General features: G+C 44.8%; 1 protein-coding gene across 10 annotated transcripts in view; it reads right to left on the bottom strand.

Annotated features, from left to right (window-relative positions):
- Positions 1–13612, bottom strand: part of TRPM1 (transient receptor potential cation channel subfamily M member 1) — a 160815-nt gene that overhangs the window by 131057 nt on the left and 16146 nt on the right. For 2 of the 10 annotated variants that reach the window (XM_026059365.1, XM_026059364.1), the window contains exon 1: positions 10032–11389. The exons of the other annotated variants lie outside the window; for them this stretch is intronic. The gene's annotated coding sequence lies outside the window, so the exon portion shown is untranslated. Of the gene's footprint in view, positions 1–10031; positions 11390–13612 lie in introns of those variants that run through there. 10 annotated transcript variants of the gene reach the window in all.

Below are 13612 nucleotides of genomic sequence, written 5' to 3' on the forward strand. Positions count from 1 at the left end.
GAGTCCGGGCGCCGCGGCCCGGCCCCGGCGCGGCCCGCGCGGGGGGGGGAAGGGGGCGGGGCGGGCGGCGCGAGGAGCGCCCCTCGCGTGTCGGAGGGCGCCCCGCCCCCGCCCCGCTATTAATAGCGCGGTGGCGGCGGCGGCAGGCGAGGCGGGCGCGGGGCACCCGAGGACATCGGCGGCGCGCGCTTAAACGGGCAACGCCGCCTCGCCTGGCGGTGGGCCCCACAGCGGAGGGTGGTAGCAGCTGGGTGCTCTCAAGAATCGTCGTTCTTCTCCGAGGGGGAAAAGCTCCTCCGAGGGGTCTGTCTCACCTTAGTACGCCTCTACAAGTGTCCTCTGGTACTTATGGGACCACACTGTGTCTTTTCTCCCCTAATATGTTCCCATCCTTCTGCACCAATATCTGTCTTTTTAATATGTCACCCAGTGTTGAAGCTAATGCGATTGCGTGGCGCAAGCAGACAGGTGGGACAGCCCCAGCGGGCACTGGGAGGCATCTAAACATATGGTCTCGTTCACATTTCTTGCTGCTAGGTATGAAGGAGTATCTGAAGGCCAAGCAGGAAAGATGCTGTGATTTGATACTTTCTACACAGTATTGCCAAAATTGGCCTCGACGGAGGCCTGACTGACAGCCCACCTCCGAGCACGCCGATATACGCTCATCCGCAGCGGGAATCTTCCACTTGACTGCGTGTCGATTTTGTCGGGAAGAAAGAGGCCGAAGGCAAGAGCTTGCCCCTCTCTCTTAGGATCCTCACTATAATTTTGAGGCGGATGATAACCCAAACAAAGGCCCCCAAAGCCTGAAATAAGTGTTCAAGCCTCCTCATTTCTGCTAGGGCCAAAAGGACACTGCCCTGTATCTTCCATATGCAATTCATGTGCTTTAACCAAGCTAAAACTCGACTAGCCAGAAGGGCCTCGATCCCACAAAAACTCCAGTTAACAGGTAAACACCTTATCGAGCAGCCATCTGCCCAACACCAAGGCTCAGCACACCCTGAGTGTCCATCTTTGAGCTGGCAGCTCAATATGAACGTCGCTAGAGTCAGTATTAAGAGCAGTCAACCTTCTGTGAAAAGGACCTCACATTTATACTCCGATATTTATCCATCTTGACGAGAACCTTCATTATTTGCTGACTTCCCCCTCTCCTTCACTCTCAGCAAACCACAAGGACGTTGGTCCACTATATTCAATTTTTGGGGCCTAAGCAGGAAACATTGGCTCTGCCCTCAGCCTGTTAATCTGAGCTGAATCAGGTCAACCTCACCAGGAGGTGACTAAATTTATAATGTCATTGTCACCACTCCTGTTTCCATAAAGATGATCGTCACCCTCAAGGTTAGAGGCTTCAGGAAGCGACTGGCACCCCTCGTGGTCACAGACCCCGAGAAAGCATCCTGACATACGCTGCTGTCTTTTTCCCACTCACTCTAGCTTCTGCAAGCTTCCACCAGCAATAACACCTCCTGCCCTCTCACATCCCCCAAACCAGTAGGGTCTGCATGAATTATGCCACCTTTCGCTCCTCGTTCTTGCTGCTGCTATCACCATGGTTCTCACAAATGGAAACCTCAACACCGCCTTTATTGACCCTACCGAGGGAGGGGACCCTATTCTACATCAACATCTCTTTTTCTGTATCAGTAGCCTCTTTAGCCACCCAGAGGTATATCTCCTCACTTTACCTCAGATTATTTCACATATTGTAATTTATTATGCAGGAAGAAAAAAACACTTTCAGGTATATATGAATGGTTTAAGCCACGCTAGTCATTGTGTTTCTAGGTTTTATTGCATGAGCTCACCATGTATTTACAGTAAGTATAGACCACTGCATGGTGGCACAATCACATGAGATTCACCAACACCATGAATCTTTGGTTTTATTTTCTTTTTTACCGTATGTGGACTTGTTCCAGGCATTGTTACACACAGGCATTGTTCTGGCGAACTCCTCACTAGATACTGCCCTTCACAACACCTAATATGCTGTAGTCTGTTTCCACTGTGTCCATGGATGCTATCTTCACTGTCCTAGTGGGTTTACACACTAATTCCCACTTTCTACAGATTAAACTCTTCACCCAACATGAATTAAAGCTGACTTTGGAATCATGTTTACAGAAGCAAACATGACTTTTTACCCCCACAACTGCCAGAATGCCCTGACAGCAGACAACACATTTTTTAAGTCTGCTTACAGCTTGTGATTCTGAACAGTTGTGGAGCATTTAGTCATGCAGCCTCAGAACCAATGCCCTTTATTTTCCAGTTTTCTCCTCCATGTAGCCTTATACATGAAGCTAGCACGCTCTACTCCTGGTTTGTGAATGGAACAGATACCTTCTCTTCACAGGCACGCAGTGATACCTCAAGGGACCGGGACAGTGGAAACACAGGAGCTAGTGACTACAGGCCTCCACAAACGACAAGAGAGTTAACACAGTCTGTTTGGAGCCATGCACATTTCATTTGAAAGTATCCAAAACTGTTGTTTCGCTTGTACTTGTAAGAAGTGGCTTGTTCTGGCCAACATTCTTTTCCAGAGACCTTTGCCAAGTTATGAACAATGCTTCAGCAAAACATAGTATTGTGCAAAGCGTCTAAACATATGCCATAAAGATTATGCTGTTATTCTTTCCAGCCACAGATCACCCTTGTTTTCATAAAGATGTTTCAAGAGGAACATCTAATTCAATTAATAGGATTCTTTCATTTTGGAAGTTGTGTACATACTTTTCAGATGCATCACCACAGCTTAATCTCTGTCATGCATGCTGACAATAATGCACCAAAGTTCACAATGGGAAAAGTTAGATGCAGATGAATTACGCATTCATGGTGAACACAAAAGTGAATAGGCAAACTACTGAGACAGGAAGTCTAGAGCAAAACAAACAAAATAAATAACTTAGCCTAAACAAACTGAGGAAAAAAAAACCCTAACCTCCCAACTTCAAGATAATATTAGATTTTACCTACTAAACATTCAGTTGTCTGTATATGAATGGGGAAGGATAAGAGGAAGAAGGGGAAAGAGCCCTTAAAAGGGAAGGAAAATAAAAGGGCTAAATTCTCCATGGGCATGTAGAGCATGAGGTGGAGTGGGACTAATGGAGGATTGTAGCACTAGGACTGTAGCACTACCTGTGCCCCTGAACACTGCTCCTCAGGGTTCAGTCTCTGCAAAAATTTCTGGGCTAATGTAAGGACCTAAGTCAACCAGCTTGGCTGCATCCACACCACTGTGCTAGAGCGCTCCTGTAGAGATGCTAAGTTACAAACTAGACCTCAACTCTGCTTGGGATACTCTGGAGATAACACGCACACACAGTTTGCTTAGATAATTCTGGCAAATCCATATATTGCTGGAACCAAATGCTCCTTAGGACCTGGTAACAACAGCAGTTAGCCTATACAGAGCAATGGGACTTCTATAGAAAATGTTATATGCAGACCATGTGAACCACAGAGCTGGAATCTGTGCACCTGAGTACCTGTACAACCCCGCAGACCATCTGTTGTAGCGCCATGTTCTTCCAAGGAGCATCTACTCGCTGACCATGACTAAACAATGAAAACTAATGGGATTTAAAAGGCAGAAGCCAAAACATGTGGCTAACAAAAGAGCGATCTTCCTTCTTTTCACTTGACATCAATGCAAAAGTAAGAGGAACAGAGAGGGTGCTTCATAGCACTGAACCTCCCTTACCATACTTCTGGAAGACAGCAAGTGTTGCACTTTTAGCATCTTCCATCACCTCTCCTCTAGCTTAACTATACCTGCTATTGCTGGTGACATTTTGATTCCATGTGATACACACATTCAAATCTTTGTGAACTTCATGTATTTGAGGAAAGCAGAATTGCTTGGATCTATTCAAGTCACACACCATTTTGTTCTTGTGAGCTCTGGAGCTTCCAGAAGACCCCCACTGCTTTCTAAGAGAGTCATTTTCATGGTAGGTCCCTTCTAAGACCAACACCATCACTAGGTTTCTAAGGTAATAGTCTGCAATTTATATATTGCAGACTATTATGCAAAAATATGTATAAAACTGTGTGATGTTTTTCAAAACACGTCAAAAATAATCTCATAAGTTGACAAGTAAGATATAAAAGAGTTAAGTGTTAAAAGTATTAAGTGTTAAAGAAGGAATCTTAGTTCACAGTCATGCTTACTGAAAGCTAAAATTTGCCTTTGCATGGCTGTTTTGACAATTTGACTAAAACATTAGTAACATACTCAGCAATCAGCTGCAAATAGCAAGAAGTTAAATAGAAGCAGTCAAAAAAGGGCTCTTATCTAGTATGGTCTGTGGTAAGGTGTGGCTTTGAGTCTTCCTCAGTACACATAATTCCCACAGATTTGAGTGAGAGTATCAGAAGGAGCAGACAAGTTCTGGTTGTGCTAAGGGGAAAACAAAAATATATTCTCAAAGACGAAGCCAGCTGAACACAAGTTGCAATGCCTGTAAGGGGGAGGTACCATGGGTAAAAACATAGCTAGGAGAAAGAGTATTATTCAAGATGAGCTCCACCAACTAACAGGATAGAAGAGGGGGTGTTGGGATTGGCAAGAAGCATTCAGCAGGTCTGCAAGAATCCTGCTGGACAAAGAGACAGTGACAAAGGTGATAGGAACAGCAGGAGACAACTTTGAATGGGAGCTCACAAGAAGAAAGGAAGAAAAAGTCAAGGCAGTTTAGCAAGAAAAGACAAGTGTGTGTGTGTGCGTGTAAAATGAGCTAAGTGAGCTCTTTGGAGCCTATTAAGTTGATTGGAAATAGCTGACATTGAACTATAATCTAGCAAGAGAACGTTAACTCCTTATGGTATTAAGGAAAGCACATAACATTCTTTGTTCTCCAGGTCTTTGATATCTATAAATAATAACAGTTTGTACTGCATGGTTAGAAATGGTGACTTTACCCTCCTGTTGTAGGTGAGGCTCTGGAGGTAGAGAAGAGAAGCCTCACATTTCCCAGAGTACTCTTTAGTTTCACATTTTGCTGTTTTGGGAATGCTAAACATCAGATACACAATTTTATGAGAGGCAGCTCCTGAGGTCCAGCTGGAGGAAATGCAAGCTCTGAGCTTGACTTAAGAGACTCCAGTTCTGCACCCAAAATAAAATCCAAAATTAATGGACAGTTTTGAAGTAGTTGAGGTGACTTGCCAAAGGCTACACATAAAATTTAGGTTTTTCTGGCTTAAAACCTACCACCTTATTCAGAAGGGTGCACTTTGTTTCAATGGGCCATTTCATGGATTCAAGTGACATAATGAACAAGGTATGTCTATGAGCAAACAGACGAATGGAAATGAGATTTGAAACTGTTAGACTTTTAAAAAGTATTTCTTAAGACAGAAATAGCTTTCACCTTTCTGAAAGCATTATCCATGATGTACCATAAGTACACACTGCTGAATATAAGAGTTTTGCAACTTGTAATGTCTTCATGTTTGGACCGAGGCACTCTGTTAGTCTTCCAGCGTCAAGGTCATTTAAAATGGAAATTGGATGTCCAAAACCAAAGCTGCAATTTTATTCCCATTCTGACAATACCGTCATAGGTTTCACTTTGCACAGAAGGGTTGACCACTTTTTCCTGAAGCCTAACAGAGAAGCAAACAACTGACACTGCAGATCGGCTGCTCATAGTGCCTGCAGTTTGGGCTTGCAGGATCCAGCCTCCAACAGCTACAAGCTGGAATCAGAACAGTTATCCTTATGGAAATGTCTGGGCAGAATAACTTATGAACAAACCTGTCCCTGTGTTAACATTAGACTGTTTAGTCTCAAGAGAAAGCGGATAAATATGGTGGCAATCATAAATTCAACAGAATTATGTAAAACCATTTCCATATATATTATTTCATCTGAATGTTTGAATAATTCAATACAAAGAGAACATTTCAAGCTGGATATAGCAGTCAGCTGGCAAATGAAACAAAAATATTAGGGAAACAGTCTTTAGGTGTCCCCAGTGCTCAGGTTCCAGGGAGTGCTATCAATAATATTTAAAGCTCACATACTTCCTGGCTGAAGAGGTATAGGCTAGGAGAAAATCACCATTTGCAACACAGGAAACCTTCCACCATCAGCAGGATTTGTGTTTGCACCCCAAAACTTAATTCCAAGAAAGAATGAGATGTCCTTTGGAGCCACTGAAAGTATTTGGAAGGCATTTTTGCATGAATACTACTTCCCAGCTCCCACAGATGGGATATGTCTTTTGGACTCTACATAGCAGAGGTTAAGCCACTAGAGAGCTATATAGTTGCTAAGTTTAAATTAGAATTGTTTTGTTTTACTTGCAACTTTTTGTTTCCAGTCTTGTACCTCAAAAGCCTGACTTCAGTCATATTAAAAACATCTCTTTGTTGTACTACTAGCCTTGTTTGGAGTTTGGGATGAAGTGAATTGAGGTGAAACACAAGGTAACATGACTTCAACCAGCATCATACGTAGGCATCCCTAGGAGATTTGTAGCACAAGACATGCTTAAGGGATCCAAGGCCTGAAAATTATTTACTTTTACACTGCACAGTGGCATGGCGCAGACTGATACTACTGAGGAAAAGCTGTAGAAAGAACTCCCTCTAACAAGCCCAAACCAGTACCTGTCCTGCGAGGGAAACACCTCGGAGCTCTGGGCGAGCCCTGAATCACAGGCATGCAGTCAGGTTCTGTATTTTGCCTGGGCGTTAGCACAGGCAGAGAGATCAGACAGACATAACAGGACACCGTTACTGAATTTCACTTAATCAGGTCAGAAAGCTAGATGTGAACCTAATGAGGGTTTTTGCATGTCCTGTGCTGTGAAACCCTTGCAGGAGCATGTAGCCTAACCAACTTATTTTTTGTAATATGCAGCTTCTTTCCCACAAACTGCATGTCCCACAGGGGTTAAACAGTGCAGCAACAAAGTTAAAATAGGCGCAGGAAAGAGCATAAGACTTAAAAATAGATGAGGAATCCAGGAGGCAAAGATACAGGAAGAGGTCTCTGAGACTGGCTGCAGCAACCCCACAGAGGGCTTTTAAAGCAACCCTTGAAATCCTTGCCCCATTGAAGTAAACATGGGTTTTGCCAGTGTGCTTTTACTGGGCCAGGATTTCACCTAGAAAGATGAATTTTGGACTAGATCATCAAGTGAATGAAAAGCCAATAGAAATGTAGTGGGAAATGGTGACAGTCGCATGCATTTCACTGCTTATGCAGAGTGCAGAGTGTGGTGGCCTTTGAAAGACATAGACTGAGTTCAAGCCTGCCTTTACGCAAGTAAGTCTGATATCTTTTAAAAGAAGGTATTTAGAACAAGATATGCTTTTGTTCTGCAGGGATATGAGCTTCCCCCTCCCCCTTGTGTTTTTAAGAGAAGGCAAAGCTGGCTGAAGCCTCACTGGATTTGGAACTATGAAGGTTACTCATTGACAAAAGCTTAATCTTAATGCAACACTGCAGCAGACTGCTTACGGGCTAAGGTAGTACAATGCATGCTTAGACACAAAGCACAGCAATCCTGACTATGCAGCAGAGTTTGCATACATCTTGCAGTGAAATTCTGTGGGCTTTCTAACCTCTACAACACACAGTGACTGAACTTAAAAATAATAATAATAAAAGTAACTGTTATATACTGTAGTAGCAATTCCTCAAACACGTATTTGCGTATGTTGACACTTCTGAAAGGAGGGCTGTTGAGCAGTAGTGCTGGGAAATGAAACATTGCTTAACCCTGAAGAGTAACCACAAGAACAGAAAAACAAGTGTTTCTGCAGCTGGTGTCTTCCTCCCATAGCCCTAGTCTCTGACTATTGAAATAAAAAGATTAAAAGTCACCTGAAGGTCTATCTTGTATTCAACTTTTTTTTTTATAGCTGTATAAGCTTGTAGTTCAAAAGTCTAGTAATTGCTTCTACCCCTCCAAAAAGTTTGACTATTGGCAAAACAAAATATGTTCTCTCTCTCTCTCTCAAACAAACAAAAAAAACCCTTTCTGCTAGGTCTATTTACAAGCTTGGCTTTGCAGGTTTAGCAATGTGCTTGGCTGTAGGGGACATTAGGTACAGCATTAGCATAACTTACTTCCCCCAAGCAAAAGGGTAACTTCTTGGACAATGTCTTGGGTAAGGAAGGAGAGGAGGAAGACCTGTTAAAAAAGATGGCCTCACGTCTCGGTTTGCATCAAGTAGTAGGACACAGACCTCATGGGGAAAGGCTGCACTGCTGTGCTGCTGCTGCCGCCCAGCTCCCTTCACCAGTGAAGTTGCATCCAGCCTTGCGGGCAAGTTTGCCATTTCAAGAAGCAGGTTAGTTTAGCCCACTTTGCTACAGCTTGCTGGAGCTGATGCACCTCTGCTATCTCCAAACCAGAGAGCTTGCTGTGCAGGCTATGCTTACAGTCAACAGGGTCCCTGCCCATTTACACTCTGACATTTACTCAGTTGGATTAGAAAGTTAGTCTAACCTGATGAGTCTCAGCTTGGCTTGATTTCAGAGCCAAGCAGAAATGGGATTGCTTATTCTAGTATTTGGGCTCATGAGCCTGGCAGACCCAGGGCATGTGGCCAGAAGTGACCAGCATCTGGAATCAATCTGGAAAACTCTGATGAAGATTCATGGAATTTTATGATGTTTTCTCAGAGAAAACCACCAAGTCTTCTGCTAGTTAGTACCTTTGCTGCTAAGATGTTGGAGGATATATGGTGTTGCCTAGAATGAAGGAAAAAAAACAAACATGACTCCTCTATTTGCCTTGATTCTTCTTCCAGGTTTGGGCTCAGCTTGTCTTTTCATTTTGAATGGGGCAAATAATCTATTAAGAACCACCATCCCTGAGAAGACAACAGGTAGGTGTGAGGCATCTGGAAAGTATTAAGTTTGCCACACATATGTGGATGAGTGATGAACCAGACACAATGTTTTGTAGAAACACTGGGTTCATGGCACATGCATGACAGTGCCTGAACACTTTTGCTTGAAATTCCCAGCTGGGAATAAACAGCAAATGTAACTGAAGAGTCTCCTGGGAACTCACTTCCACCTGAATATTATGCAAGCTCTTTGGCAGATAAGATTTTCTTTCCCTCGAACCATAGAACGAGATGGCAAGAATGAGACTCACCAGCAAATCTAGCTTTTGGCAATAAAAAAAGGAAGTGAAAATGAGTCACAGGCTGAGCATCTCTTCTTTCATTTGTGGTTCCGTATTGCAGGTTGGGGAAAAGGATCATCTCTCAGACCCTACCCACAAGTTAAATCCCAGACACCTTCTGGCCAAGCAAAATTCATGAACATGCACTTCACGAAGTTTCCTCACTGGTTGGATTCACTAAACCTACCTTTGTATTACAGTGGCTGGAACAGAAAAAGTAAGTTTTTATAGTCCGAAATAAAGTTAGTGAAGTATAACATTCCTTATCCTTCTCTACTTTAATGAAGTCTCATACAACCGCAGCTGCCCTAAGCTGACAATTTAGCCTTTATTAATAGTTAATGATTTCCATTGTGCAGCTCATACATACACGAGATGTAAGCATCATGAGGGCAGTTGACCAGCATGCTTCCAAAATTCTGCACACCAAAGAATTCCCTGACGGTAACCCAGCAGTGAATATCGTCCTACATAACCAGACTGGCCCATGTGAGAAAAAGAAATATAAAAAAGAGAAACTCTGCTATAAGTTCAAATTTCAGCCAAGAGTAAAATTCAAGCAAATGGCAGAAATTATATGCTTCTTATGAGGCACAAAGCCGGAGCTAAAAGAATTGCTTCTATTCATTGTCTCGGCTTTAGATACAAGGAGCGGAAAAACAGTTAGACAGTGGGCCTGGTGCACTGTTCATTGCCCGGATTCAGACGCAGTGGTGATGCACAGGCCAGTGTTCTTGGAGAACTGATGCTTGCATAAGAATGAGGTGCAGCACCTCCACTTCCAATCCAGGAGAAACAAAGCAACCTGGCAGAGCCTGAAGAGCACCCCATGCCTGTGCCACGGATACCACCTACCTCCAAAGCATTCAAACAGTCCACAATGCCTGCTGCAGCTCCCCAGTGCCGGCATCAGAGTAAACCACACAGTGTAGTAAACACAGGAAAAGTACATTAAATTGTCCTTGATGGGGAGGGGGGTTTTCCATACTTTAAGGCCTTGGCAAGTACAGTCCTCAGCCAGAGCTGCCTACAATTAGGGCTGGCTACTTTATTCACCTATTTCTGCAGACCTTGGCCCTCCTCCAGGTTGTGCTGGTGCTTTGCGAGCAGATCGTGCTTTCCAGCAGCACCCCTTGCACGTCTCCAGCAGCTGTCCCGGGCCTCCGCCATGGCACACGGCCTCAGCAATCAAAGGGCTTGCTGCCCTGCCTGTCGCGGCATTGCCAGCTGAGCACTGGTGGTAGTATCAAAAGCCCAGGATTTGGGCCAAAATCTTCAGCTGCTCCTTAAATGAACTCTCAGCATCAGGTCTCAAACCCCACTAGCACATGCAGTAGAAGACAACACTCCTTGAAGTCGGGTTTTCAGCACCTGTGGGGTATGTTTTCATTTTCCAGTTTCTAGCTCTGCCACAAAGCGTGCAGTGGGAAAAGGCCTGCGTAGATGCCACCCCCCATCGGATCCCAGCACTCCCTGGAAGAACACATGCTGGTTCAAAGCCGCCTACTGCCAGTGGACAACTGCCAGGAATGGAGATCCACTGCATGATCTGATCCACCGTCCAGTCACACGCTGTCATCTAAGGCCAGCCTAGTACATCTTCCCACTAGCTACGTGTCCTTAAAACTAAATACAAATATTCATATATAATCTGGAGTTCACTTGAGGTGCTGTTGCTATAGTTGTTCTGGGCAGCGTTACACAAGAGGATTTCACACAAGGTTTCACAATTTCCTAAATTAGCTTCTACTAGGAGTGGAAGTGGGGGATGTGGGGGAGAAGAATGCAAATACTTGCTACAATGAATTTGGTGTGGCACAGGATCAGAGCCATGCAGCAGGACATCTGAGCCAATTACAGACTTAAAATCAAGGATCAGAACACCACTTTGCTTATTTTACACCCCCATTGGAGTTATTTGCCACTAGAGATATTTGCCACATACTGCTAGGTTCCTCAGCGGCAGAAGGAGAAAAAAAGGACAATATCTTCTGTGCATAATGCAAAACTCAACCAACAATCTCCAAAACGTCTTTGCTTCTAAAAATTTGCATGTCACTTCCTGCTCTTTATCTCTTAGCTTTGCACTGTTACACATACTCCAAGTTCTTCATACACCTTTTATTTTATTTCTTTACCCCTGCACCTCCCCTCCAAGAAAGACAAGAAAAAAGCCCTTCACTGAACCGTAGCCTGGGAAGCCCATCAGTGCCTGTCTGTCGACCGCGAGAGCCAAGCCTGTTACCAGTGAGGCACACCACAGCCGAGCAGCACAGCTCAGCGACTGAGCGGCCCAGTGCGCTCTGCACAAAGCTGCCGCGCTGGCCGGGCCTCCGGCCCCTCTCCCAAGAACGTCTCATCCTCCCGTCTCTGCTTGCCGCATGCTCTGCTTGCCAGCTGCTGATGTGCATTACTGATTTTCATTCACTTTTAACAAGGGAAATGCAATGCATCACAACCTGCAGGCAGGAGATTACTCAGAGACAGCTATTCTGTTCTTGGTTTTACTGTTTCTCTGAAGTTTGTGAATCCTAGAAAGAATGGTTTCCTTTCATAAGGCAAATGCCTAGCTGCAAGCAGTGAACATGCTTTCATTAGAAGCTACCTGCTGTGGTGTTACAGCAGGGGCTTGCTCTTGGTGTGCTCCCCTGGCTGGCAGGGTACACACCTGCCCTTTTGGTCACATGCGGCTGGGAGCTGGGGTGGGCAGGAAGGAGTGAGGGAGGGAGAAAATCCTCCACCCCAAGTTGTTGCTCCTTGGAAGTTTTGTAGGTAGTTTCATATGTCCTAGAAAAATACTTATTTGTGCTTACAGTAGTAGAAAGTGAACCTTAAGCATTCCTTGCTGTTAACAGTGAAGAACAAAACACATGCAACTATTTAGAGTATATGGGCAGAACAGTGCCTCAAAGAGAAAAGGAACACCACCACTGCCCTGGTATCATCAACAACACTGTACATCAATTCACTAGCCAGAAGTTGCTCCTTTATACTAAATTTATGTATGGCCCCAGGATCACCAATTGCAGCCACGTACTTTTTGCTCTGTCATGGAAAACAGTGGGAACAAAAATAACATTCCTTAGTAACTCTCATTAGAATTAGTCTAAAATAGGAACAATTCCTGAAGGTGACTGACGACTTGAAGGTTCAAGTTTGTGAGAAGTGCTAGAAGACCTACATCTCACTGGAAGTCCCAAGGGCTTACATCACTTTTGATAGGGGAAAGTGAATGCTTAAATTACTTGGCTGTGTTTGAAATCTCTACCCACCGTAGAAGAGGAAAACAAAGACCCCATCGCATAGGCCTGATGCTTCCAGGCTTCCTAAAGGATGAGGAATGCAGGCCCTGTACAGACAAGCACAAAATAATGGGTAGGATCACACCTTTTAGTGAGGTACATCCCATCAGAGGAGTATGATGTGGCTGTGAAGACGCTGGCCAGTCTTCCAGCTAAGCTGGTTCAGTTCGACATCACATATCCCAGGGTTATTTCACTATAAATACTAAACTTTTACATAATGCCGGTGATCTCTCGAAGGTGCATTTCCTCATCATGGGAAAAATATTTAGAATTACATATGGGCTAAGGAGCACAGTGGCCTTCTCCTGTCTCTGCCTCCTTGCCTCAGTAACAGGCATTTGCTTTAATCTGCTTGCTATCGCAGATGTTGTTATACACAGGCTGACAAAGGGCCGGCAGAGGAACACGCGCAGGACCCGGCACGCTCAGGCTCTGCATTAACACTCATCCCACTGCAGGAGCAAGGCTGAACTGGCTGTCATAATTAAATTGTAATTTCTAGCACATATATGCAAGAACAGCTCCAGACTGCAGTGACCCACATGATTTAGTGAGAGAAGCTGTGAGCATCTGCCCAAAGGTAGTAAGCTTTTGCCCTTCACCACTCACTTCTTTATTCTTCTCAACATTTTAACGTTTGTTTCCTAAAATACTTTGGGGGAGGCGCTATGGCAACAAGCACTCATAACAAAGTGACTTCCCCTTCCCTTGCCCTGAGAAACGACCATTTTCCTCCCCGTGACAAAGCTACCAGCTAAGCTGGGCAAAGGGCAACTTCCAAGAGGCCGATGAAATCAAAGACATCGGCTCAGCCTTCCCGCACCCGTGACTCACTCCCAGCTTGCAGTGGAGACGAGCCAGGACCAGGCGCTCTCCCAGGGCCCAGGTCTCACGGCATCAGCCCTCTTCCACTCTGAAAGCCGCAGGGCATAACTGCTGCGCTTGCCTTGATGGAAAGCAGAGAGTCAAAACCCTTCCTCCTCCTCCTCATCCTCCATACCCATCGCAGTTACCCCCAGCTCATTACAAGACAGATGCCTTCCCCTCCCGCAGGTACCTTCTCTGCTGGCTGTCTCAGCGTCTGCCTGGGCACCTGCTGAGATGGGAAACCTCTGCATCTCGGGCTCATTC

The sequence above is a fragment of the Apteryx rowi genome, unplaced genomic scaffold (genome assembly GCF_003343035.1).
Source record: "Apteryx rowi isolate R43461 unplaced genomic scaffold, aptRow1 scaffold_156, whole genome shotgun sequence".
NCBI lineage: Eukaryota > Metazoa > Chordata > Aves > Apterygiformes > Apterygidae > Apteryx > Apteryx rowi.